This window comes from Schistocerca gregaria, chromosome 3 (genome assembly GCF_023897955.1).
Source record: "Schistocerca gregaria isolate iqSchGreg1 chromosome 3, iqSchGreg1.2, whole genome shotgun sequence".
Classification (NCBI taxonomy): domain Eukaryota; kingdom Metazoa; phylum Arthropoda; class Insecta; order Orthoptera; family Acrididae; genus Schistocerca; species Schistocerca gregaria.
The window spans coordinates 2,860,001-2,883,583 of record NC_064922.1 but is presented as its reverse complement, the minus strand read 5'-3'; the positions used below and the strand labels follow the sequence as shown (position 1 = coordinate 2,883,583).

The following is a 23,583-nucleotide window of genomic DNA, read 5'->3' as shown; positions in this document are numbered from 1 at the left end:
TGTGATTAAGGCGAATGGTTCAGATAAAGAATTTGCCAAAGCAGTACGGCATAAAGTAGGACGAGGCAGTCTGAATTACATTTTATAGATGTATTTCTCACAAATCTCTGAGCCTGTCGTCGTCGTCGTCGTCGTCGCCGCCGCCGCTTCTGCAGAAGTATCAATTGGACATCGTAGCAAATGCGGCGAGGGACACCCTGCCATCGATTCCGAATGCGCAAAGTGTGTGGTCTTGTTTTGCTGTCTATGTTTGGTCGGTCTCGTAAAAGGTTGAATGTAACGAATGGGTGGGAAAGAGTAAGGGGCAGCGGCTGTGTGGAACGAAAACACAATTCCTCAGGGGCGTGAGCGTTTCGAGATGAGTCGTATATAAGTTGTACTTCGTCGTCAGTGACCGTGTGGCCTATTGGAAAGGCGTCGGACTTCGGATCCGTAGATTGCAGTTTCGAATCCTGTCACGGTCGTGTTTTTCCAGTTCTGAAAAAGAAACATACCGTTTTAAAGTAGCAATTGAGCAGTACGAAACCGTCTGAATGTTGTTGTTAAACATTTTGTGCTTGGAGATGGTCTTCAACCTGAAACACACACAACAAGACCGGTGTTAACTAGCGAAATGGTCGGCAGAGTACTCTCACCGCGAGTTTTGACTGGCACTTGCACATCTAAAACAACGTCGGAAAGTAACTCGTTCGGCTTTTGAGTCACATCAAGTATTTGTGTTAACTTTGACGCCGCTAGCTCTGCAGATTGTCATGCAATTCCTTTACCTCTCAGAAATGATTATGAAATAAAAGTGAAGTACGTGACGAGTGTGACGTTAGGAAAACATTAGGCAGCATGGAGAGATTCTGTATGGGACCACCCAACCCAAACGAGTACAGTGTGATCTGCTACCCAGCAGGTATCCGACGAGGCAGCACGGCTAGCTCAGTCGGTAGAGCGTGAGACTCTTATTCACAGGGTCGTGGGTTCGAGCCCTACGCTGGGGGGAACGGAATTTTTTTCCGCTGCAGATGTATATTACCGATTTTCTGATTAACGTGATGTAATGGAAATAGCAACTTTAAAATTTGCCTACGTCTCCATCAGTCGCAAGAAAACTGTATTTGAAGGTGAAGCTGATTTTGTAGACATGTGTGAAAGTCATGTTCTGAAGTGCAGGTGGTTTTGTTTGGAGAGAACATCGGCTACATGTCAGATGTGTAGCCAAGCAGTAATGGGTCGCCTTAGCTGCAAATATTAGTCGAAAATATGAAGTGTTGTCAGCTGAAGTCTGATGATTCAGACGACCGTACGGACGAAGTACGCAAAAGTGCCGCTAGGCGGCGCCGGTTTAGCTCAGTGGTAGAGCATTGGTCTAGTAAACCAGGGGTCATGAGTTCCATCCTCACAGGAGGAAGACGAATCTTCGAAATCAGTTGCGCGTCGTGGCCGTATAGCAAACAGTATCTGTGATGAGGTACAATTAGCGACAGGCGTGTTATTAAGAATTACTCTCAGATGTGATTAAGGCGAATGGCGCAGATAAAGCATTTGCCAAAGCAGTACGGCATAAGGTGGGACGAGGCAGTCTGAATTACATTTTATAGATGTATTTCTCACAAATGTCAAAGCCTGTCGTCGTCGTCGTCGTCGTCGTCGTCGTCGTCGTCGTCGTCGTCGTCGGCGCCGCCGCTTCTGCAGAAGTAGCAAATGGCCATCGTTGAAAATGCGGCGAGGGACACCCTGCCATCGATTCCGAATGCGCAAAGTGTGTGGTCTTGTTTTCCTGTCTATGTTTGGTAGGTCTCGTAAGAGGTTGAATGTAACGAATGGGTGGGAAAGAGTAAGGGGCAGCGGCTGTGTGGAACGAAAACACAATTCCTCGGGGGGTGTGAGCGTTTCGAGATGAGTCGTATATAAGTTTTACTTGGCCGTTAGTGACCGTGTGGCCTAATGGATAAGGCGTCGGAATTCGGATCCGAAGATTGCAGGTTCGAGTCCTGTCACGGTCGTGTTTTTTTAGTTCTGAAAAAAAAACATACCGTTTTAATGTAGCAATTGTGCAGTACGAAATCGTCTGAATATTGCTGTGGACAATTATGTGCTTGGAGATGGTCTTGAGTTTGAAACACACACAACAAGACCGGTGTTAACTAGCGAAATGATAGGCAGAGTGCCCTCACCGCGACATTTGACTGGCACTTGCACGTCTAAAACCACGTCGGAAAGTAACTCGTTCAGCTTTTGAGTCACGTAAAGTATATGTGTTAATTTTGACGCCGCTAGCTCTGCAGATTGTCATGCAATTCCTTAACCTCTCAGAAATGATTATGAAATAAAAGTGAAGTACGTGACGAGTGTGACGTTAGGAAAACATTAGGCAGCATGGAGAGATTCTGTATGGGACCACCCAACCCAAACGAGTACAGTGTGATCTGCTACCCAGCAGGTATCCGACGAGGCAGCACGGCTAGCTCAGTCGGTAGAGCATGAGACTCTTATTCACAGGGTCATGGGTTCGAGCCCTACGCTGGGCGGAACGGAATTTTTTTTCCGCTGCAGATGTAAATTACCGATTTTCTGATTAACGTGATGTAATGGAAATAGCAACTTTAAAATTTGCCTACGCCTCCATCAGTCGCAAGAAAACTGTATTTGAAGGTGAAGCTGATTTTGTAGACATGTGTGAAAGTCATGTTCTGAAGTGCAGGTGGTTTTGTTTGGAGAGAACATCGGCTACGTGTCAGATGTGTAGCCAAGCAGTAATGGGTCGCCATAGCTGCAAATGTTAGTCGAAAATATGAAGTGTTGTCAGCTGAAGTCTGATGATTCAGACGACCGTACGGACGAAGTACGCAAAAGTGCCGCTAGGCGGCGCCTGTTTAGCTCAGTGGTAGAGCATTGGTCTAGTAAACCAGGGTTCGTGAGTTCCATCCTCACTGGAGGAAGACGAATCTTGGAAATCAGTTGCGCATCGTGGCCGTATAGCAAACAGTATCTGTGATGAGGAACAATTAGCGACATTCGTATTATTAAGAATTACTCTCAGATGTGATTAAGGCTAATGGTTCAGATAAAGAATTTGCCAAAGCAGTACGGCTTCATTCTTCGGCGGACCTCGGAAGAGTTCCGCCCTTCGATACCTTGCAGAGTACTGCTACGTATCGAAGTGCTAGGGCTTCGCAGAAGTCGCAGTCGCAGTCGCAGTCGCAGTCGCAGTCGCAGTCGCAGTCGCAGTCGCAGTTCCGGAACCGCCAGCAGCAGCAGCAGCAGCAGCAGCAGTTTCCAGTGCCGCCAGTTTTGCAGTAGCAGTCGTCGCCGGACCCAGCCGCAGCTTCCGGACCCAGCCGCCGCCGCCGCCGCCGCCGCCGCAGCTTCCGTCCCCCGCCGCCGCCGCCGCCGCCGCCGCCGCCGCAGCTTCCGGCCCCCGCCGCCGCCGCCGCCGCCGCCGCCGCCAGGACCCAGTGCTTCGTCTTCCTCTCCTGCTTTCGTTGTCGTCGCTATTCTCGTCTTCGTCTTTGCCTTCATCCTTTCGCTCCTCGACGTCTCTCATCTGTCATCTGTAACCTGTTCCTGACTTTGTCCCTTGTCTGTCCCCATTCTTCTTTTCTGTGTTTCCAGTTTTCCTTACTGCCATCATGACCACCCCCACCACCACCGCCACTACCACCGCCATCGTCTATACGACGCCCTCCCTCGCTGCCACTACTCTTACTTGGTGTGCTCAGTCGCCCCCGTCCTACTATATCCCGCCCCTCCTCACCCTTCCCACCCCAGCTCCCTTTGTCGCCCCATCCCCTGCTCCTTCTCCCCAAGCCTCCACACACGACCCCTTTCCCCCACTCCCCCACACCACTCATGCGGCCCCTGCCAGGGTTGTGTCTCGTCGGGCTACGACCCATGCCGCACCATCGCCGGCGCCAGCACCACCACCTGCAGCAGCGCCACAACCAGCAGCAGCACCAACAGCAGCACCAACAGCAGCACCAGCACCAGCACCGACACCGGGACCTGCCGCTTCCCGTCATCTCCCCGTCACTCCTGTGCCCCACGCCTCCTCCCATCCTGTCCCCGCTGTTAAGCGTCCCAGTGGCACCCCCGCCTCCTCTGCACCCAAGAAGTCCCAGCATCTTCCCCCTCCCCCACCCCTAGATGTCATGGATGTCTCCCCTCCAGCCCCCTCTACTTCCTCTTCTAACTCCCCCTCCTACAAGTATCTCCTCTCCCGTCCTGATCCCTCTCTCCTGGAGGCCCGCAACCTGACCTTGCTCCTCCGCCAATACTTCCCTGCAGCCCCCATCTCCCTTCTTACCCCCCGTAGGGACTCTGTCTTGATCACCTCCCCAAGCCCTACCCTACACTCCGACATCCTCTCCCGAATTCCTCTCACCCGATTTGGACCTAATGCCTCCCTTGCCCCTGCTCCTTCCCCTTCCTCCCCCCGTCAACCCCAACCCCCACGTCGCCCGCCGACCCTCACCGCCGTGATCACTCGGCTTAGCCCGACGATCACGGAGGAAGAGGTGCTGGCGGAGTTGAAGGCCCACCCGTACCTGGAGGTGCGAGCTGTTCGCCGCATTTTCAACTCTGCGGGCCCCACTCGCCTTATGCGAGTTTTCTCCGAACACGCTCCCTCCATCGACCATCTCCTTAAGGAGGGTGCCCTCCTCTTCCACCGCCGGTATAAGGTTGACCCCTCCCGCTCCCCACCACAATCCATTCGCTGCCAGAGGTGTCTGCGTTATAACGCACACCCAACATCAGAGTGCCGCGAGGCCCCAGTCTGCCCGCATTGTAAGCAAGCGCACTTCCTCCGGCAGTGCCCCAACCTTCAGTCTCCTCCCTCCTGCAATACCTGCAACCTCCAACACCCTACCTACTCCCAGAAATGCAAGGCTCGACCTCCTCCATCCGCTCCTGAACTCACTGTTCCTCTCCGCCCTTTGGATGACCCCACCCCTCCTGGCAATTCCCTCCGTCCTCCCCCCACCGCAGAGGACATCATCAGGTTCGTCACAATAGTGCTCCAGAACGTCCATCCCTTTCAGCGTCCCCACACCCTCCACCAGATTTCCCTCGCTGCCCGTTCCGTGTTCCACCTCAACACCTACGCCACCTATTCCCACAACCAGGCCCATTTCACCTTCTCCCGTCTCGACACCCTCGTTTAAATTCCCATTATGGCACGACAGCACCGTATCCTGTTCAATAACATCCGCTCCCTTCCCACCAACAAGCACCTCCTTATGCATACCCTTACGACCCACCGTGTGGATGCCTTCCTTCTGAACGAAACCTTTCTTCAGCCCCACCACACCGTCCACACCTCGCCCTACCTCCTTCACCGGTCTGACAATCCACTCCAGATAGCGCGTGGCGGAGTTGCCATTGGCCACCACCGCCAGATCCCTGTCCGGCTCCAACCCCTCCTTCCTGACCCCACAGAACACTTGATCCTTAGTCTCTTCTTCCCCGGCCTTACCCTTACCTGTGCCACCATCTATGTCCGCCCCGCTGCACCTATTCCTTTCGACTTCCTTTCCCACATCGACCGTACCTTCTCCTCCTACGTGATCGCCGCCGACCTTAACATCCATAGTCGTTCTGCCGCCCAGTTACGGCGGTGGCATCGGTTCCTTGCCACCCTCCAAGGCGACGTCCTTCCAATTCCCCAACACACCCGCCCTGAATCCAATACCACTCCCGATGTCGTCCTAGCCTCCCCCACCCTGCTTGGCCGCATAGCGGTGGACGTCCTTGATCCCATTGGCAGTGACCATCTCCCTGTCCTCCTCACTGTATCAGACGGTCGTCGCCCCCGTCCCGACCCGCGCCATGACCCTCCCCCGAAATATGTCCATGACTACTCCCGTGCCAACTGGAATGCCTACCGGGACTCCCTTGCTCTCCAGGTCGATAGCCACCCCCTCACCTACCACCAACCTGATGACGTTACCCGTGCTGCCTCCTTTCTCCAGCAGACCTTGTCTGAGGCCGTGGAGGCCCACGTCCCTACCATTGCCATCCATCCGCACCGCCCCACCTTACCCCCACAGGCCGTCCTTCTCCTGCGTGAATCCCGCCGGCTCTACCGTGCCTTCCTTCACACACGTGACCAGGACACACTACGACGCCACCGGCAACTACAGCGACACATCAGGAACTTACTCACGGCAAAAAAACGCCGGGACTGGCGACAGACATGCACCCGTCTTAATGCCACCTTACCTATCAACTCGTCCAAGTACTGGTCAGCCTTCCGCCGCCTTACCGGATCTAAACCCTCTCCCTACTACCCTCTCCTTCATGATGACCACCCCTTCCCTGATGCCCTTAGTAAGGCCAACCATTTCGCCTCCTACCTCTCCGATATCCTTACCATCCCTGACGATCCCCAGTTCGATTATTCCCTCTTTCCTGATGTCCGTGATCGAACTGATACCTCTGTCCCCCCGCTTGCTCCTGGCTTCCAGTACTTGGACAACATCACACACACAGAACTAAATACCCCAATCACCACTCAAGATATCACTGCTACACTTCGCCCTAAACGCAACACTGCTCCCGGTCACGATCGTGTTACTTACCGTCACCTCCGTGAAGCTCCTGCCTCCTTCCTCTCCACATTGGCCAGGCTCTACAATGTGGTCCTGTCCACCGGCTACTACCCCGACCTGTGGAAAACCTCCCGGATCCTGATGTTCCTCAAGCCCGACAAACCGCCTTCCGCTGTCTCCTCCTACCGTCCCATCAGCCTTACCTCGGTCTTCAGCAAGGTCCTGGAATCCATTCTTACCCGCCGCCTACACAAGCACCTTCACCAACACCGCCTCCTCCCCCCTACCCAATGTGGCTTTCGGCCGTCCTTCTCAGCCGATGACCTCCTCCTTCACCTCACTCACCTCCTCTCCGAACAACTCAATTCCCGTCGTTCCGCCATCTTCCTTTCCCTCGACCTCGAACGCGCATATGACCGTGTGTGGCATTCCGGTCTCCTTTTCAAGCTCCAAACCTTTGCTCTTCCTCTCAACTATGTCCGTCTGGTCGCTTCCTTCCTTTCCCACCGTCCTTCCTATGTCACCATCCACAACACTGATTCCTACACCTTCTACCCCTCCGCCGGTGTGCCCCAAGGTTCCGTCCTTTCCCCTCTTCTCTACCTCCTTTACACGGCAGACTTGCCTCCACCTGCACCTCCCCTACACCTTCTCCAGTACGCCGATGACACTGCCTTCCTTGCCCTCGCTCCCACCCTGCAACGCTCCCAGCACCTTCTCCAATCCTATCTTGACCGGTTCACCACTTGGTGTAACCAGTGGTTGCTCAAGGTCACTCCTTCCAAGACCCAGGCGATCATTGTAGGCAAAACCACTCGTTCCTTCCGTCTCCTTGATTTCTATCTTACTATTTATGGCCGTCCCATCACCCTCACACCTACTCTCAAGTACCTTGGTGTCACCCTCGACCGTCGCCTCTCCTGGAACCCACATCTCCGGACGATCCAAGCCAAGGCACGCTCCCGCCTCCGCCTCCTTAAGCTCCTTTCTGGCCGTTCATGGGGTCTGGACCCTTCCACCATCCTCTACACCTACAAGTCCCTCATCCGTCCTATCCTTTGCTATGCTCATCCCGCCTGGATCTCTGCCCCTCCTACCTTCTACAAGTCCATTCAGATCCTAGAACGCCATGCGCTCCGCCTCGCCTATCGCATCCGTCTCCCTTCCCCCACGCGGATCCTCTATGACCTGATTCCCTTCCCGCACCTCCTCCTTTTCCTCGAACGGTTACGGATCCTCTACACCTCCCGCAAGCTTGATCCTCCACACCCTCTTGTCTCTCCCATCCTCTCCCACCCCAACCCGCTGCCGCGCCTGCATTCCTATATCCCACCTGCTCTCCATCTTCACACCCTCCACACCCTCTCCCTCGGTGGCTTCCGTCAACTCCCCCTCCCTGATGATGCCCTCCTCCCCTTCATCTACCCCTCCTACCAACTTTGAGCCTTCCCTTCCCTCTCCTCTCCTTTTCCTGTGGGCACCCTCTCTCCCTTCTCTCCCTCCCTCCCCTCCCCTTTCTCCTTGGGCTTCCACTCCCCCTACCCTCCCCCTTCTCCTCCATCCCTCTCCTCCACTGGCATCTTCCCTCTTCCCCACACCTTTTCCCCTTGGCAGGCCACGACTCTGCTGTCTCCCATCAGTTACTTTCATCGTCCTACGCCGAAGACCATCGCATGTGTTTGTGCCTCGACTCTCCTGCAGTGTGTTTGTGTTTCGTCGTTTGTGCTCCGCTGGTTCACGTGTGGCCATCTGCCATCTGCGTTTGTGCACCGTGTTTCTCCGCTTTTATCCATTGTGCTACGCACGTGACCGACTCCGTTTTAACTCTGTTTTGTCTACTGTTTGTACCCCGCCGTCTTGATTGTTTTTATATCTCACTCATCTCTGTTCTGTGTATACTCTGAGGCCGAAGAGCGGCATACTTGGTCCGCTGCCGGCCTACCTGTTTGTCACAGGTATTAAAATCACAATAAAGGAAAAAAAAAAAAAAAAAAAAAAAAAAAACAGTACGGCTTCCGTTCTTCGGCGTAACTCGAGAGGGTTGCGCCCTTCGATATTATTGTCGTTAATATCGAAGTGCTAGGAGTTTCAGTGATCGCTGCAGCTGCCGTTGTCCCGAGGCTTTGCCGCCGTTGGTCCCAGCCGCCGCTGCCGCCGCCGCCGCCGCCGCCGCCGGTCTCCCGCCGACGCCGGTTGCCGCCATCGTATCCGGTTCCTGCCGCTGCTGCTGTTGCCGACCGCCGCCGACGCCGCCGCCACCGCCGGCGCCGCATTTGGTTCCTGCCGCCGCTGCCGCTGCTCGCCGCCGACGCCGCCGCCGGTTCCCGCCGCCGCCGCCGCCGCCGCCGCCGGTCTGCCGCCGACGTCGCCGCCGGTTGCCGCCACCGTATCCGGTTCCTGCCGCTGCTGCTGTTGCCGACCGCCGCCGCCGCCGCCGCCGCCGCCGCTCCCTGCCCGTCTTTCGTTCTGTCGTCTCTGCTTACGTCTTACCCTTCCTCTTCGTCAGTCTCTTGTCCTTGTCCTTTGACTGTCCCCTGTTATTTTTCCTCTTTTCCCCTCTCCCACTTATCCTCTCACCATGACAACCCCCACAACTACCGCCACTACCACTGCAATCGTGTACACGTCCCCCTCACTTGCTGCCACCACCATCACGTGGTGTGCTCAATCGCCGCCTCCCCCATATATTCCCCCCCTCCTCACTCTTCCCACCCCCGCTCCTTTTGTTGCTCCCTCCCCTGTTCCTACCCCCCATGCCTCACGTGACCCATTCCCTCCCCTCCCACATGTAACTCATGCCACCCCCGCCAGGGTTGTTGCCCGTCGGGCCACCACCCACGCCACACCATCATCATCGTCATCACCATCACCATCACCATCGCCCTCGCCATCGCCAGTGCCAACCACTGCCACTGCATCTTCTGTGGCGCCAGCTCCAGCTCCAGCGCCAGCACCAGCACCACCACCAGTGCCTGAACCGCCGGTGGGACCTGCCATCTCCCGCCATCTCCCGGTCGTCCCCATCCCCCACACCTCTTCCCATCCCTCTCCCGCTGTGAAACTTCCCGGCGGCACCCCAGCCTCTTCTGCTCCCAAGAAGTCGCAGACTCTCCCCCCTCCAACCCCCCAGGGTGCCATGGATACCACCCCACCTGCATTATCTACTCCCTCCTCTACCTCCCCCTCCTACAGGTACCTCCTTTCTCACCCTGATCCCTCTCTCCTGGAGGCCCGCAATCTTACCCTTCTCCTCCGCCAGCACTTCCCCGGAGCCCCGATCTCCCTTCTCACCCCCCGTTGGGACTCCGTCCTGATCACATCCCCCAGCCCCACCCTCCACTCCGACATCCTCTCCCGCATTCCCCTCACCCGGTTTGGTCCCCATGCCTCCCTTGCCCCTGCTCCCTCCCCCTCCTCATCCCGACAACCCCAGCCGCCCCGTCGCCCACCGACCCTAACTGCCGTGATCACTCGGCTTAGCCCGATGATCACGGAGGAGGAGGTGTTGGCGGAGCTGAAGGCCCATCCCTATCTAGAGGTTCGAGCTGTCCGCCGGATTCACAATCCAGCCGGCCCCACCCGCCTCATGCGGGTGTTCTCCGAGCATGCTCCCTCCATAGACCTCCTCCTCAAGGAGGGTGCCCTCCTTTTCAACCGCCGTTATAAGGTCGACCCCTCCCGCTCCCCTCCACAGTCCATCCGCTGCCAGAGGTGCTTGCGCTATAATGCACATCCTACATCTGAGTGCCGCGACGCCCCCGTCTGCCCGCACTGCAAAGAAGCACACTTCCTCCGGCAGTGCCCCAACCTTCAGTCCCCCCCCCTCCTGTAATACCTGTAACCTCCAACACCCAACCTACTCCCAAAAGTGCAAGGCCCGACCCCCTCCCTCCGCTCCTGAACTCACTGTCCCTGTCCGCCTCTTGGATGCCCCCACCCCTCCCGGCAATTCCCTCCGTCCCCCCCCCCCCCACAGCTGAGGACATCATCCGCTTTGTAACCGTTGTCATTCAGAACATCCACCCCTTTCAGCGCCCCCACACCCTCCAGCAGATATCCCTTGCCGCCCGTTCCGTCTTCCAGCTCAACACTTACGCCACCTACTCCCATAACCAGGCCATTTTCACCTTCTCCCATCTCGACACCCTCGTCTAAATTCCCACTATGGCGCGACAGCAACGTATCCTGTTTAACAACATCCGTTCCCTTCCTGTCAACAAGAATCTCCTTATGCATACCCTCACCACCCACCGCGTGGATGCCTTCCTCCTAAACGAAACATTTCTCCAGCCCCACCATACTGTCCATACCTCGCCCTACCTCCTTCACCGCTCTGACAACCCCCTCCCGATAGCACGTGGCGGAGTTGCCATTGGCCACCATCGCCAGATCCCTGTTCGGCTCCAACCCCTCCTTCCCAACCCCTCGGAACACCTGATCCTTAGTCTATTCTTCCCCGGCCTCACCGTTACCTGCGCCACCATCTATGTCCGCCCCTCTGCCCCTATTCCTTTTGACTTCCTTTCCCACATCGACCGTACCTTCTCCTCCTACGTGATTGCCGCAGATCTCAATATCCATAGTCGCTCCGCCACCCAGTTACGGCGGTGGCATCGGTTCCTCGCCACCATCCAAGGAGATGTCCTTCCTCTTCCCCAACACACCCGCCCTGAATCCAATACCACACCCGATGTCGTCCTAGCCTCCCCCAACCTCCTTGGCCGCATAGCGGTGGACGTCCTCGACCCTATTGGCAGTGACCATCTCCCTGTCCTTCTTACCATATCAGACGGTCGTCGCCCCCGTCCCGATCCTCGCCTTGACCCTCCCCCCAAGTATGTCCTTGATTACTCCCTGCCGACTGGAATGCATACCGGGATACCCTTACTACCCGAGTCGATAGCCACCCCCTCACCTACCACCGCCCACATGACATAACCCATGCCGCATCCTTTCTCCAGCAGACCTTGTCTGAGGCCGTGGAGGCCCACATCCCTACCGTCGCCATCCACCCGCACCGTCCCACTTTACCCCCACAGGCCGTCCTCCTCCTTCGAGAATCCCGTCGTCTCTACCGTGCCTTCCTCCACACGCGTGACCGGGACACACTACAACGCCACCGGCAACTCCAGAGACACATCCGGAACTTGCTCGCGGCTAAGAAACGCCGGGACTGGCGACAGACATGCACCCGTCTTAATGCTACCCTACCTATTAACTCGTCCAAATACTGGTCAGCCTTCCGCCGCCTTACTGGATCAAAACCCCCCCTCTTACTATCCTCTCCTTCATAATGACAATCCCTTTCCTGACAACCTTAGTAAGGCCAACCATTTTGCCTCCTACCTCACCGATGTCTTTACCATCCCTGACGATCCCCAGTTCGATTATTCCCTCTTCCCCGATGTCCGCGATCGAACCGACACCTCTATCCCTCCACTAGCTCCTGGCTTCCAGTACTTGGACAACATTACACACACTGAACTCAATAACCCTATAACTACTCAAGACATCATCGATATACTCCGCACCAAACGCAACACTGCTCCTGGTCACGACCGTGTTACTTACCGTCACCTCCGTGAAGCTCCTGCCCCCTTCCTCTCCACCCTGGCCAGGCTGTACAATGTGGTCTTGTCCACCGGCTTCTACCCCGACCTGTGGAAAACCTCCCGGATCCTGATGTTCCTCAAACCCGATAAACAACCTTCCGCTGTCTCCTCCTACCGTCCTATAAGCCTTACCTCGGTCTTCAGCAAGGTCCTGGAATCCATTCTAACCCGCCGCATCCACCAGCATCTCCACTGGCACCGTTTCCTTCCCTCCACCCAATGTGGCTTTCGACCATCCTTCTCTGCCGATGACCTTCTCCTTCACCTCACTCACCTCCTCTCCGAACAACTCAACTCCCGTCGCTCCGCCATATTCCTCTCCCTTGACCTTGAACGAGCCTATGACCGTGTGTGGCATTCTGGTCTCCTCTTCAAGCTCCAAACCTTTGCTCTTCCTATTAACTACGTCCGTCTGATCGCCTCCTTCATTTCCCACCGTCCTTCCTATGTCACTATCCACAACACTGATTCCTACACCTTCTACCCCTCTGCCGGTGAGCCCCAAGGTTCCGTCCTTTCCCCTCTTCTTTACCTTCTTTATACGGCGGACATGCCTCCACCTGCACCCCCCCTTCACCTTCTCCAGTACGCCGATGACACCGCCTTCCTTGCCCTTGCCCCCACCCTGCAACGCTCCCAAAACCTTCTCCAATCCCATCTTGACCGGTTCACCTCTTGGTGTAACCAGTGGTTGCTCAAGGTCAATCCTTCCAAGACCCAGGCAATCATCGTAGGCAAAACCACCCCTTCCTTCCGTCTCCTTGATTTCTATCTTACCATTTATGGCCGTCCTATTAACCTCACACCCACCCTCAAGTACCTTGGCGTCAACCTTGACCGTCGCCTCTCCTGGACCCCTCATCTCCGGACAATCCAAGCCAAGGCACGCTCCCGACTCCACCTCCTGAAGCTCCTTTCTGGCCGCACATGGGGTCTGGACCCCTCCACCGTCCTCCACACCTATAAATCTCTCATCCGCCCTATCCTCTGTTATGCCCATCCCGCCTGGATCTCTGCCCCGCCTACCTTTTACAAATCCCTTCAAATCCTTGAACGGCATGCACTCCGCCTCGCCTATCGCATCCTCCTCCCTTCCCCCACGTGGCTCCTCTATGACCTCATCCCCTTCCCACACCTCCTCCTCTTCCTCCAACGGATACGGATCCTCTACACCTCCCGCAAGCTTGATCCTCCCCACCCGCTTGTCTCTTCCATCCTCTCCCACCCCAACCCATTGCCGCGCCTGTACTCCTGTATCCCACCTGCTCTCCATCTTCACACTCTCCACACCCTCTCCCAAGGTGGCTTCCGCCGACTCCCCCTCCCGGATGATGCCCTAATCCCCTCCATCTACCCCTCCTACCAACTTTGAGCCTTGCCTTCCCCTCTCCTCTCATTTTCCTGTGGGCACCCTCTCTCCCTTCTCTCCCTCCCTCTCTCCCTCCTTCCATCCTTACCTCCCCTCCCCCTCTCCCTGGGCTTCCACCCCCCTCTTTTCGTTTTCTCCCCTCCTTCTCCCTGGCATCCTATCTCCCCCTCCCTCCTTCCCTCCCCCTGTTTTTTCCCTTGGCAGGCCCCCAGCTTTTCGGTGTGGACAGTGCCCCTGCAAGCGCCGAAGCCCAACTCCGCAGTGTCCGTGTCTTTCGTCCCGTCTGTGCCTCGAGTGTTTCTTCGTTTTCTGCTCCACCGTTCACCTGTGCTAGTGTTCTCTGCTCCGTGCTGTGCTGCCCATTTTTTTAAAACTGAAACTGTGCTGCGTCGGTGAACGACTGCAATTCTTTTTATTCTCTGTTGTCTTCTGTTTTTTGTCCTCCATGTCTATGTTTTGAGATTATGTCTTCCTGTTTTTATCTCTTGTATGTTTCTTGTGGCCGAAGAGCGACATGTTAGGCCGCTGCCAGCCTACCTTTGTAGGTATAAAATGACAATAAAGGAAAAAAAAAAAAAAAAAACAGTACGGCATCACATCTTCGGCGTAACTCGAGAGGGTTGCGCCCTTCGATATTATTGTCGTTAATATCGAAGTGCTAGGAGTTTCAGTGATCGCTGCAGCTGCCGTTGTCCCGAGCCTTTGCCGCCGTTGGTCCCAGCCGCCGCTGCCGCCGCCGCCGGTTCCCACCGCCGCCGCCGGTTCCCGCCGCCGCCGCCTCCGCCGCCGCCGCCGGTCTCCCGCCGACGCCGCCGCCGGTTGCCGCCACCGTATCCGGTTCCTGCCGCTGCTGCTGTTGCCGACCGCCGCCGCCGCCGCCGCCGCCGCCGCCGCCGCTCCCTGCCCGTCTTTCGTTCTGTCGTCTCTGCTTACGTCTTACCCTTCCTCTTCGTCAGTCTCTTGTCCTTGTCCTTTGACTGTCCCCTGTTATTTTCCCTCTTTTCCCCTCTCCCACTTATCCTCTCACCATGACAACCCCCACAACTACCGCCACTACCACTGCAATCGTGTACACGTCCCCCTCACTTGCTGCCACCACCATCACGTGGTGTGCTCAATCACCGCCTCCCACATATATTCCCCTCCTCCTCACTCTTCCCACCCCCGCTCCTTTTGTTGCTCCCTCCCCTGTTCCTACCCCCCATGCCTCACGTGACCCATTCCCTCCCCTCCCACATGTAACTCATGCCACCCCCGCCAGTGTTGTTGCCCGTCAGGCCACCACCCACGCCACACCATCATCATCGTCATCACCATCACCATCACCATCGCCCTCGCCATCGCCAGTGCCAACCACTGCCACTGCATCTTCTGTGGCGCCAGCTCCAGCTCCAGCGCCAGCACCAGCACCACCACCAGTGCCTGCACCGCCGGTGGGACCTGCCATCTCCCGCCATCTCCCAGTCGTCCCCATCCCCCACACCTCTTCCCATCCCTCTCCCGCTGTGAAACGTCCCAGCGGCACCCCAGCCTCTTCTGCTCCCAAGAAGTCGCAGACTCTCCCCCCTCCAACCCCCCAGGATGCCATGGATACCACCCCACCTGCCCTATCTACTCCCTCCTCTACCTCCCCCTCCTACAGGTACCTCCGTTCTCACCCTGATCCCTCTCTCCTGGAGGCCCGCAATCTTACCCTTCTCCTCCGCCAGCACTTCCCCGGAGCCCCGATCTCCCTTCTCACCCCCCGTCGGGACTCCGTCCTGATCACATCCCCCAGCCCCACCCTCCACTCCGACATCCTCTCCCGCATTCCCCTCACCCGGTTTGGTCCCCATGCCTCCCTTGCCCCTGCTCCCTCCCCCTCCTCATCCCGACAACCCCAGCCGCCCCGTCGCCCACCGACCCTCACTGCCGTGATCACTCGGCTTAGCCCGATGATCACGGAGGAGGAGGTGTTGGCGGAGCTGAAGGCCCATCCCTATCTAGAGGTTCGAGCTGTCCGCTGGATTCACAATCCAGCAGGCCCCACCCGCCTCATGCGGGTGTTCTCCGAGCATGCTCCCTCCATAGACCTCCTCCTCAAGGAGGGTGCCCTCCTTTTCAACCGCCGTTATAAGGTCGACCCCTCCCGCTCCCCTCCACAGTCCATCCGCTGCCAGAGGTGCTTGCGCTATAATGCACATCCTACATCTGAGTGCCACGAGGCCCCCATCTGCCCGCACTGCAAAGAAGCACACTTCCTCCGGCAGTGCCCCAACCTTCAGTCCCCCCCCTCCTGTAACACCTGTAACCTCCAACACCCAACCTACTCCCAAAAGTGCAAGGCCCGACCCCCTCCCTCCGCTCCTGAACTCACTGTCCCTGTCCGCCCTTTGGATGCCCCCACCCCTCCCGGCAATTCCCTCCGTCCCCCCCCCCACACCTGAGGACATCATCCGCTTTGTAACCGTTGTCCTTCAGAACATCCACCCCTTTCAGCGCCCCCACACCCTCCAGCAGATATCCCTTGCCGCACGTTCCGTCTTCCAGCTCAACACTTACGCCACCTACTCCCATAACCAGGCCCATTTTACCTTCTCCCATCTCGACACCCTCGTCTAAATTCCCACTATGGCGCGACAGCAACGTATCCTGTTTAACAACATCCGTTCCCTTCCTGTCAACAAGAATCTCCTTATGCATACCCTCACCACCCACCGCGTGGATGCCTTCCTCCTAAACGAAACATTTCTCCAGCCCCACCATACTGTCCATACCTCGCCCTACCTCCTTCACCGCTCTGACAACCCCCTCCCGATAGCGCGTGGCGGAGTTGCCATTGGCCACCATCGCCAGATCCCTGTTCGGCTCCAACCCCTCCTTCCCAACCCCACGGAACACCTGATCCTTAGTCTATTCTTCCCCGGCCTCACCGTTACCTGCGCCACCATCTATGTCCGCCCCTCTGCCCCTATTCCTTTTGACTTCCTTTCCCACATCGACCGTACCTTCTCCTCCTACGTGATTGCCGCAGATCTCAATATCCATAGTCGCTCCGCCACGCAGTTACGGCGGTGGCATCGGTTCCTCGCCACCATCCAAGGAGATGTCCTTCCTCTTCCCCAACACACCCGCCCTGAATCCAATACCACGACCGATGTCGTCCTAGCCTCCCCCAACCTCCTTGGCCGCATAGCGGTGGACGTCCTCGACCCTATTGGCAGTGACCATCTCCCTGTCCTTCTTACCATATCAGACGGTCGTCGCCCCCGTCCCGATCCTCGCCTTGACCCTCCCCCCAAGTATGTCCTTGATTACTCCCTGCCGACTGGAATGCATACCGGGATTCCCTTACTACCCGAGTCGATAGCCAACCCCTCACCTACCACCGCCCACATGACATAACCCATGCCGCATCCTTTCTCCAGCAGACCTTGTCTGAGGCCATGGAGGCCCACATCCCTACCGTCGCCGTCCACCCGCACGTCCCACTTTACCCCCACAGGCCGTCCTCCTCCTTCGAGAATCCCGTCGTCTCTACCGTGCCTTCCTCCACACGCGTGACCGGGACACACTACAACGCCACCGGCAACTCCAGAGACACATCCGGTACTTGCTCGCGGCTAAGAAACGCCGGGACTGGCGACAGACATGCACCCGTCTTAATGCTACCCTACCTATTAACTCGTCCAAATACTGGTCAGCCTTCCGCCGCCTTACTGGATCAAACCCCCCCCCCCTTACTATCCTCTCCTTCATAATGACAATCCCTTTCCTGACAACCTTAGTAAGGCCAACCATTTTGCCTCCTACCTCACCGATGTCTTTACCATCCCTGACAATCCCCAGTTCGATTATTCCCTCTTCCCCGATGTCCGCGATCGAACCGACACCTCTATCCCTCCACTAGCTCCTGGCTTCCAGTACTTGGACAACATTACACACACTGAACTCAATAACCCTATAACTACTCAAGACATCATCGATATACTCCGCACCAAACGCAACACTGCTCCTGGTCACGACCGTGTTACTTACCGTCACCTCCGTGAAGCTCCCGCCCCCTTCCTCTCCACCCTGGCCAGGCTGTACAATGTGGTCTTGTCCACCGGCTTCTACCCCGACCTGTGGAAAACCTCCCGGATCCTGATGTTCCTCAAACCCGATAAACCACCTTCCGCTGTCTCCTCCTACCGTCCTATAAGCCTTACCTCGGTCTTCAGCAAGGTCCTGGAATCCATTCTAACCCGCCGCATCCACCAGCATCTCCACTGGCACCGCTTCCTTCCCTCCACCCAATGTGGCTTTCGACCATCCTTCTCTGCCGATGACCTTCTCCTTCACCTCACTCACCTCCTCTCCGAACAACTCAACTCCCGTCGCTCCGCCATATTCCTCTCCCTTGACCTTGAACGAGCCTATGACCGTGTGTGGCATTCTGGTCTCCTCTTCAAGCTCCAAACCTTTGCTCTTCCTATTAACTACGTCCGTCTGATCGCCTCCTTCATTTCCCACCGTCCTTCCTATGTCACTATCCACAACACTGATTCCTACACCTTCTACCCCTCTGCCGGTGTGCCCCAAGGTTCCGTCCTTTCCCCTCTTCTTTACCTTCTTTATACGGCGGACATGCCTCCACCTGCACCCCCTCTTCACCTTCTCCAGTACGCCGATGACACCGCCTTCCTTGCCCTTGCCCCCACCCTGCAACGCTCCCAACACCTTCTCCAATCCCATCTGGACCGGTTCACCTCTTGGTGTAACCAGTGGTTGCTCAAGGTCAATCCTTCCAAGACCCAGGCAATCATCGTAGGCAAAACCACCCCTTCCTTCCGTCTCCTTGATTTCTATCTTACCATTTATGGCCGTCCTATTAACCTCACACCCACCCTCAAGTACCTTGGCGTCACCCTTGACCGTCGCCTCTCCTGGACCCCTCATCTCCGGACAATCCAAGCCAAGGCACGCTCCCGACTCCACCTCCTGAAGCTCCTTTCTGGCCGCACATGGGGTCTGGACCACTCCAACGTCCTCCACACCTATAAATCTCTCATCCGCCCTATCCTCTGTTATGCCCATCCCGCCTGGTTCTCTGCCCCGCCTACCTTTTACAAATACCTTCAAATCCTTGAACGGCATGCACTCCGCCTCGCCTATCGCATCCGCCTCCCTTCCCCCACGCGGCTCCTCTATGACCTCATCCAATTCCCACACCTCCTCCTCTTATTCCAACGGATACGGATCCTCTACACCTCCCGCAAGCTTGATCCTCCCCACCCGCTTGTCTCTTCCATCCTCTCCCACCCCAACCCATTGCCGCACCTGTACTCCTGTATCCCAACTGCTCTCCATCTTCAGACTCTCCACACCCTCTCCCAAGGTGGCTTCCGCCGACTCCCCCTCCCAGATGATGCCCTCCTCCCCTCCATCTACCCCTCCTACCAACCTTGAGAATTGCCTTCCCCTCTCCTCTCATTTTCCTGTGGGCACCCTCTCTCCCTTCTCTCCCTGCCTCTCTCCCTCCTTTCATCCTTACCTCCCCTCCCCCTCTCCCTGGGCTTCCACCCCCCTCTTTTCGTTTTCTCCCCTCCTCCTCCCTGGCACCCTATCTCCCCCTCCCTCCTTCCCTCCCCCTGTTTTTTCCCTTGGCAGGCCCCCAGCTTTTCGGTGTGGACAGTGCCCCTGCAAGCGCCGAAGCCCATCTCCGCAGGGTCCGTGTCTTTCGTCCCGTCTGTGCCTCGAGTGTTTCTTCGTTTTCTGCTCCACCGTTCACCTGTGCTAGTGTTCTCTGTTCCGTGCTGTGCTGCCCGTTTTTTTTTTTTTTAATACTGAAACAGTGCTGCGTCGGTGAACGACTTCAATTCTTTTTATTCTCTGTTGTCTTCTGATTTTTTGTCCTCCATATCTGTGTTTTGAGATTATGTCTTCCTGTTTTTATCTCTTGTATGTTTCTTGTGGCCGAAGAGCGGCGTATTAGGCCGCTGCCAGCCTACCTTTGTAGGTATAAAATGACAATAAAGGAAAAAAAAAAAAAACAGTACGGCATAAAGTAGGACGAGGCAGTCTGAATTACATTTTATAGATGTATTTCTCACAAATCTCTGAGCCTGTCGTCGTCGTCGTCGCCGCCGCCGCCGCCGCTTCTGCAGAAGTATCAAATGGCCATCGTAGCAAATGCGGCGAGGGACACCCTGCCATCGATTCCGAATGCGCAAAGTGTGTGGTCTTGTTTTGCTGTCTATGTTTGGTCGGTCTCGTAAGAGGTTGAATGTAACGAATGGGTGGGAAAGAGTAAGGGGCAGCGGCTGTGTGGAACGAAAACACAATTCCTCAGGGGCGTGAGCGTTTCGAGATGAGTCGTATATAAGTTGTACTTCGTCGTCAGTGACCGTGTGGCCTAATGGATAAGGCGTCGGACTTCGTCTCCGAAGATTGCAGGTTCGAATCCTGTCACGGTTGTGTTTTTCCAGTTCTGAAAAAGAAACATACCGTTTTAATGTAGCAATTAAGCAGTACGAAACGGTCTGAATGTTGCTGTTGACCATTCTGTGTTTGGAGATGGTCTTGAGCCTGAAACACACACAACAAGACCGGTGTTAAATAGCGAAATGGTCGGCAAAGTGCCCTCACCGCGAGTTTTGACTGGCACTTGCACATCCAAAACAACGTCGGAAAGTAACTCGTACGGCTTTTGAGTCACATCAAGCATGTGTGTTAATTTTGACGCCGCTAGCTCTGTAGATTGTCATGCAATTCCTTTACCTCTCAGAAATGATTATGAAATAAAAGTGAAGTACGTGACGAGTGTGACGTTAGGAAAACATTAGGCAGCATGGAGAGATTCTGTATGGGACCACCCAACCCAAACGAGTACAGTGTGATCTGCTACCCAGCATGTATCCGACGAGGCAGCACGGCTAGCTCAGTCGGTAGAGCATGAGACTCTTATTCACAGGGTCGTGGGTTCGAGCCCTGCGCTCGGGGGAACGTAATTTTTTTCCGCTGCAGATGTATATTACCGATTTTCTGATTAACGTGATGTAATGGAAATAGCAACTTTAAAATTTGCCTACGTCTCCATCAGTCGCAAGAAAACTGTATTTGAAGGTGAAGGTGATTTTGTAGACATGTGTGAAAGTCATGTTCTGAAGTGCAGGTGGTTTTGTTTGGAGAGAACATCGGCTACATGTCAGATGTGTAGCCAAGCAGTAATGGGTCGCCTTAGCTGCAAATATTAGTCGATAATATGAAGTGTTGTCAGCTGAAGTCTGATGATTCAGACGACCGTACGGACGAAGTACGCAAAAGTGCCGCTAGGCGGCGCCTGTTTAGCTCAGTGGTAGAGCATTGGTCTAGTAAACCAGGGGCCGTGAGTTCCATCCTCACAGGAGGAAGACGAATCTTGGAAATCAGTTGCGCGTCGTGGCCTTATAGCAAACAGTATCTGTGATGAGGTACAATTAGCGACATTCGTATTATTAAGAATTACTCTCAGATGTGATTAAGGCGAATGGTTCAGATAAAGAATTTGCCAAAGCAGTACGGCATAAAGTAGGACGAGGCAGTCTGAATTACATTTTATACATGTATTTCTCACAAATCTCTGATCCTGTCGTCGTCGTCGTCGTCGTCGTCGTCGTCGCCGCCGCCGCTTCTGCAGAAGTATCAAATGGCCATCGTAGCAAATGCGGCGAGGGACACCCTGCCATCGATTCCGAATGCGCAAAGTGTGTGGTCTTGTTTTGCTGTCTATGTTTGGTCGGTCTCGTAAGAGGTTGAATGTAACGAATGGGTGGGAAAGAGTAAGGGGCAGCGGCTGTGTGGAACGAAAACACAATTCCTCAGGGGCGTGAGCGTTTCGAGATGAGTCGTATATAAGTTGTACTTGGTTGTCAGTGACCGTGTGGCCTAATGGATAAGTTGTCGGACTTCGGATCCGAAGACTGCAGGTTCGAATTCTGTCACAGTCGTGTTTTTCCAGTTCTGAAAAAGAAACATACCGTTTTAATCTAGCAATTGAGCAGTACGACACCGTCTGAATGTTGCTGTTGACCATTCTGTGCTTGGAGATGGTCTTGAGCCTGAAACACACACAACAAGACCGGTGTTAAATAGCGAAATGGTCGGCAGAGTGCCCTCACCGCGAGTTTTGACTGGCACTTGCACATCTAAAACAACGTCGGAAAGTAACTCGTACGGCTTTTGAGTCACATCAAGCATGTGTGCTAATTTTGACGCCGCTAGCTCTGCAGATTGTCATGCAATTCCTTTACCTCTCAAAAATGATTATGAAATAAAAGTGAAGTACGTGACGAGTGTGACGTTAGGAAAACATTAGGCAGCATGGAGAGATTCTGTATGGGACCACCCAACCCAAACGAGTACAGTGTGATCTGCTACCCAGCAGGTATCCGACGAGGCAGCACGGCTAGCTCAGTCGGTAGAGCGTGAGACTCTTATTCACAGGGTCGTGGGTTCGAGCCCTACGCTGGGGGGAACGGAATTTTTTTCCGCTGCAGATGTATATTACCGATTTTCTGATTAACGTGATGTAATGGAGATAGCAACTTTAAAATTTGCCTACGTCTCCATCAGTCGCAAGAAAACTGTATTTGAAGGTGAACCTGATTTAGTAGACATGTGTGGAAGTCATGTTCTGAAGTGCAGGTGGTTTTGTTTGGAGAGAACATCGGCTACGTGTCAGATGTGTAGCCAAGCAGTAATGGGTCGCCATAGCTGCAAATATTAGTCGAAAATATGAAGTGTTGTCAGCTAAAGTCTGATGATTCAGACGACCGTACGGACGAAGTACGCAAAATTGCCGCTAGGCGGCGCCTGTTTAGCTCAGTGGTAGAGCATTGGTCCAGTAAACCAGGGGTCGTGAGTTCCATCCTCACAGGAGGAAGACGAATCTTGGAAATCAGTTGCGCGTCGTGGACGTATAGCAAACAGTATCTGTGATGAGGTACAATTAGCGACAGGCGAATTATTAAGAATTACTCTCAGATGTGATTAAGGCGAATGGCGCAGATAAAGCATTTGCCAAAGCGGTACGGAATAAGGTGGGACGATGCAGTCTGAATTACATTTTATAGATGTATTTCACACAAATCTCGGAGCCTCTCGCGGTCGTCGTCGCCGCCGCCGCCGCCGCTTCTGCAGAAGTAGCAAATGGCCATCGTAGCAAATGCGGCGAGGGACACCCTGCCATCGATTCCGAATGCGCAAAGTGTGTGGTCTTGTTTTCCTGTCTATGTTTGGTCGGTCTCGTAAGAGGTTGAATGTAACGAATGGTTGGGAAAGAGTAAGGGGCAGCGGCTGTGTGGAACGAAAACACAATTCCTCAGGGGCGTGAGCGTTTCGAGATGAGTCGTATATAAGTTGTACTTGGTCGTCAGTGACCGTGTGGCCTAATGGATAAGGCGTCGGACTTCGGATCCGAAGATTGCAGGTTCGAATCCTGTCACAGTCGTGTTTTTCCAGTTCTGAAAAAGAAACATACCGTTTTAATCTAGCAATTGAGCAGTACGAAACCGTCTGAATGTTGCTGTTGACCATTCTGTGCTTGGAGATGGTCTTGAGCCTGAAACACACACAACAAGACCGGTGTTAAATAGCGAAATGGTCGGCAGAGTGCCCTCAACGAGAGTTTTGACTGCCACTTGCACATCTAAAACAACGTCGGAGAGTAGCTCGTACGGCTTTTGAGTCACATCAAGCATGTGTGTTAATTTTGACGCCGCTAGCTCTGCAGATTATCATGCAATTCCTTTACCTCTCAGAAATGATTATGAAATAAAAGTGAAGTACGTGACGAGTGTGACGTTAGGAAAACATTAGGCAGCATGGAGAGATTCTGTATGGGACCACCCAACCCAAACGAGTACAGTGTGATCTGCTACCCAGCAGGTATCCGACGAGGCAGCACGGCTAGCTCAGTCGGTAGAGCATGAGACTCTTATTCACAGGGTAGTGGGTTCGGGCCCTACGCTGGGGGGAACGGAATTTTTTCCGCTGCAGATGTATATTACTGATTTTCTGATTAACGTGATGTAATGGAAATAGCAACTTTAAAATTTGCCTA

General features: G+C 54.9%; 6 non-coding genes across 6 annotated transcripts; all 6 read left to right on the top strand.

The window, feature by feature from the left end:
* The first annotated feature begins 916 nt into the window (after positions 1 to 916).
* Positions 917 to 989, top strand: Trnak-cuu (transfer RNA lysine (anticodon CUU)). Its single transcript has one exon. It is a non-coding gene; the product is annotated as a tRNA-Lys (tRNA).
* A 932-nt stretch (positions 990 to 1,921) lies between these two features.
* On the top strand, positions 1,922 to 1,994 carry Trnar-ucg (transfer RNA arginine (anticodon UCG)). Its single transcript has one exon. It is a non-coding gene; the product is annotated as a tRNA-Arg (tRNA).
* Positions 1,995 to 2,446: 452 nt separating this feature from the next.
* Positions 2,447 to 2,519, top strand: Trnak-cuu (transfer RNA lysine (anticodon CUU)). The gene has a single exon. It is a non-coding gene; the product is annotated as a tRNA-Lys (tRNA).
* A 17,366-nt stretch (positions 2,520 to 19,885) lies between these two features.
* Positions 19,886 to 19,958, top strand: Trnar-ucg (transfer RNA arginine (anticodon UCG)). The gene has a single exon. It is a non-coding gene; the product is annotated as a tRNA-Arg (tRNA).
* Positions 19,959 to 21,921: 1,963 nt separating this feature from the next.
* Trnak-cuu (transfer RNA lysine (anticodon CUU)) lies at positions 21,922 to 21,994 on the top strand. The gene has a single exon. It is a non-coding gene; the product is annotated as a tRNA-Lys (tRNA).
* A 904-nt stretch (positions 21,995 to 22,898) lies between these two features.
* Positions 22,899 to 22,971, top strand: Trnar-ucg (transfer RNA arginine (anticodon UCG)). Its single transcript has one exon. It is a non-coding gene; the product is annotated as a tRNA-Arg (tRNA).
* Positions 22,972 to 23,583: the final 612 nt, after the last annotated feature.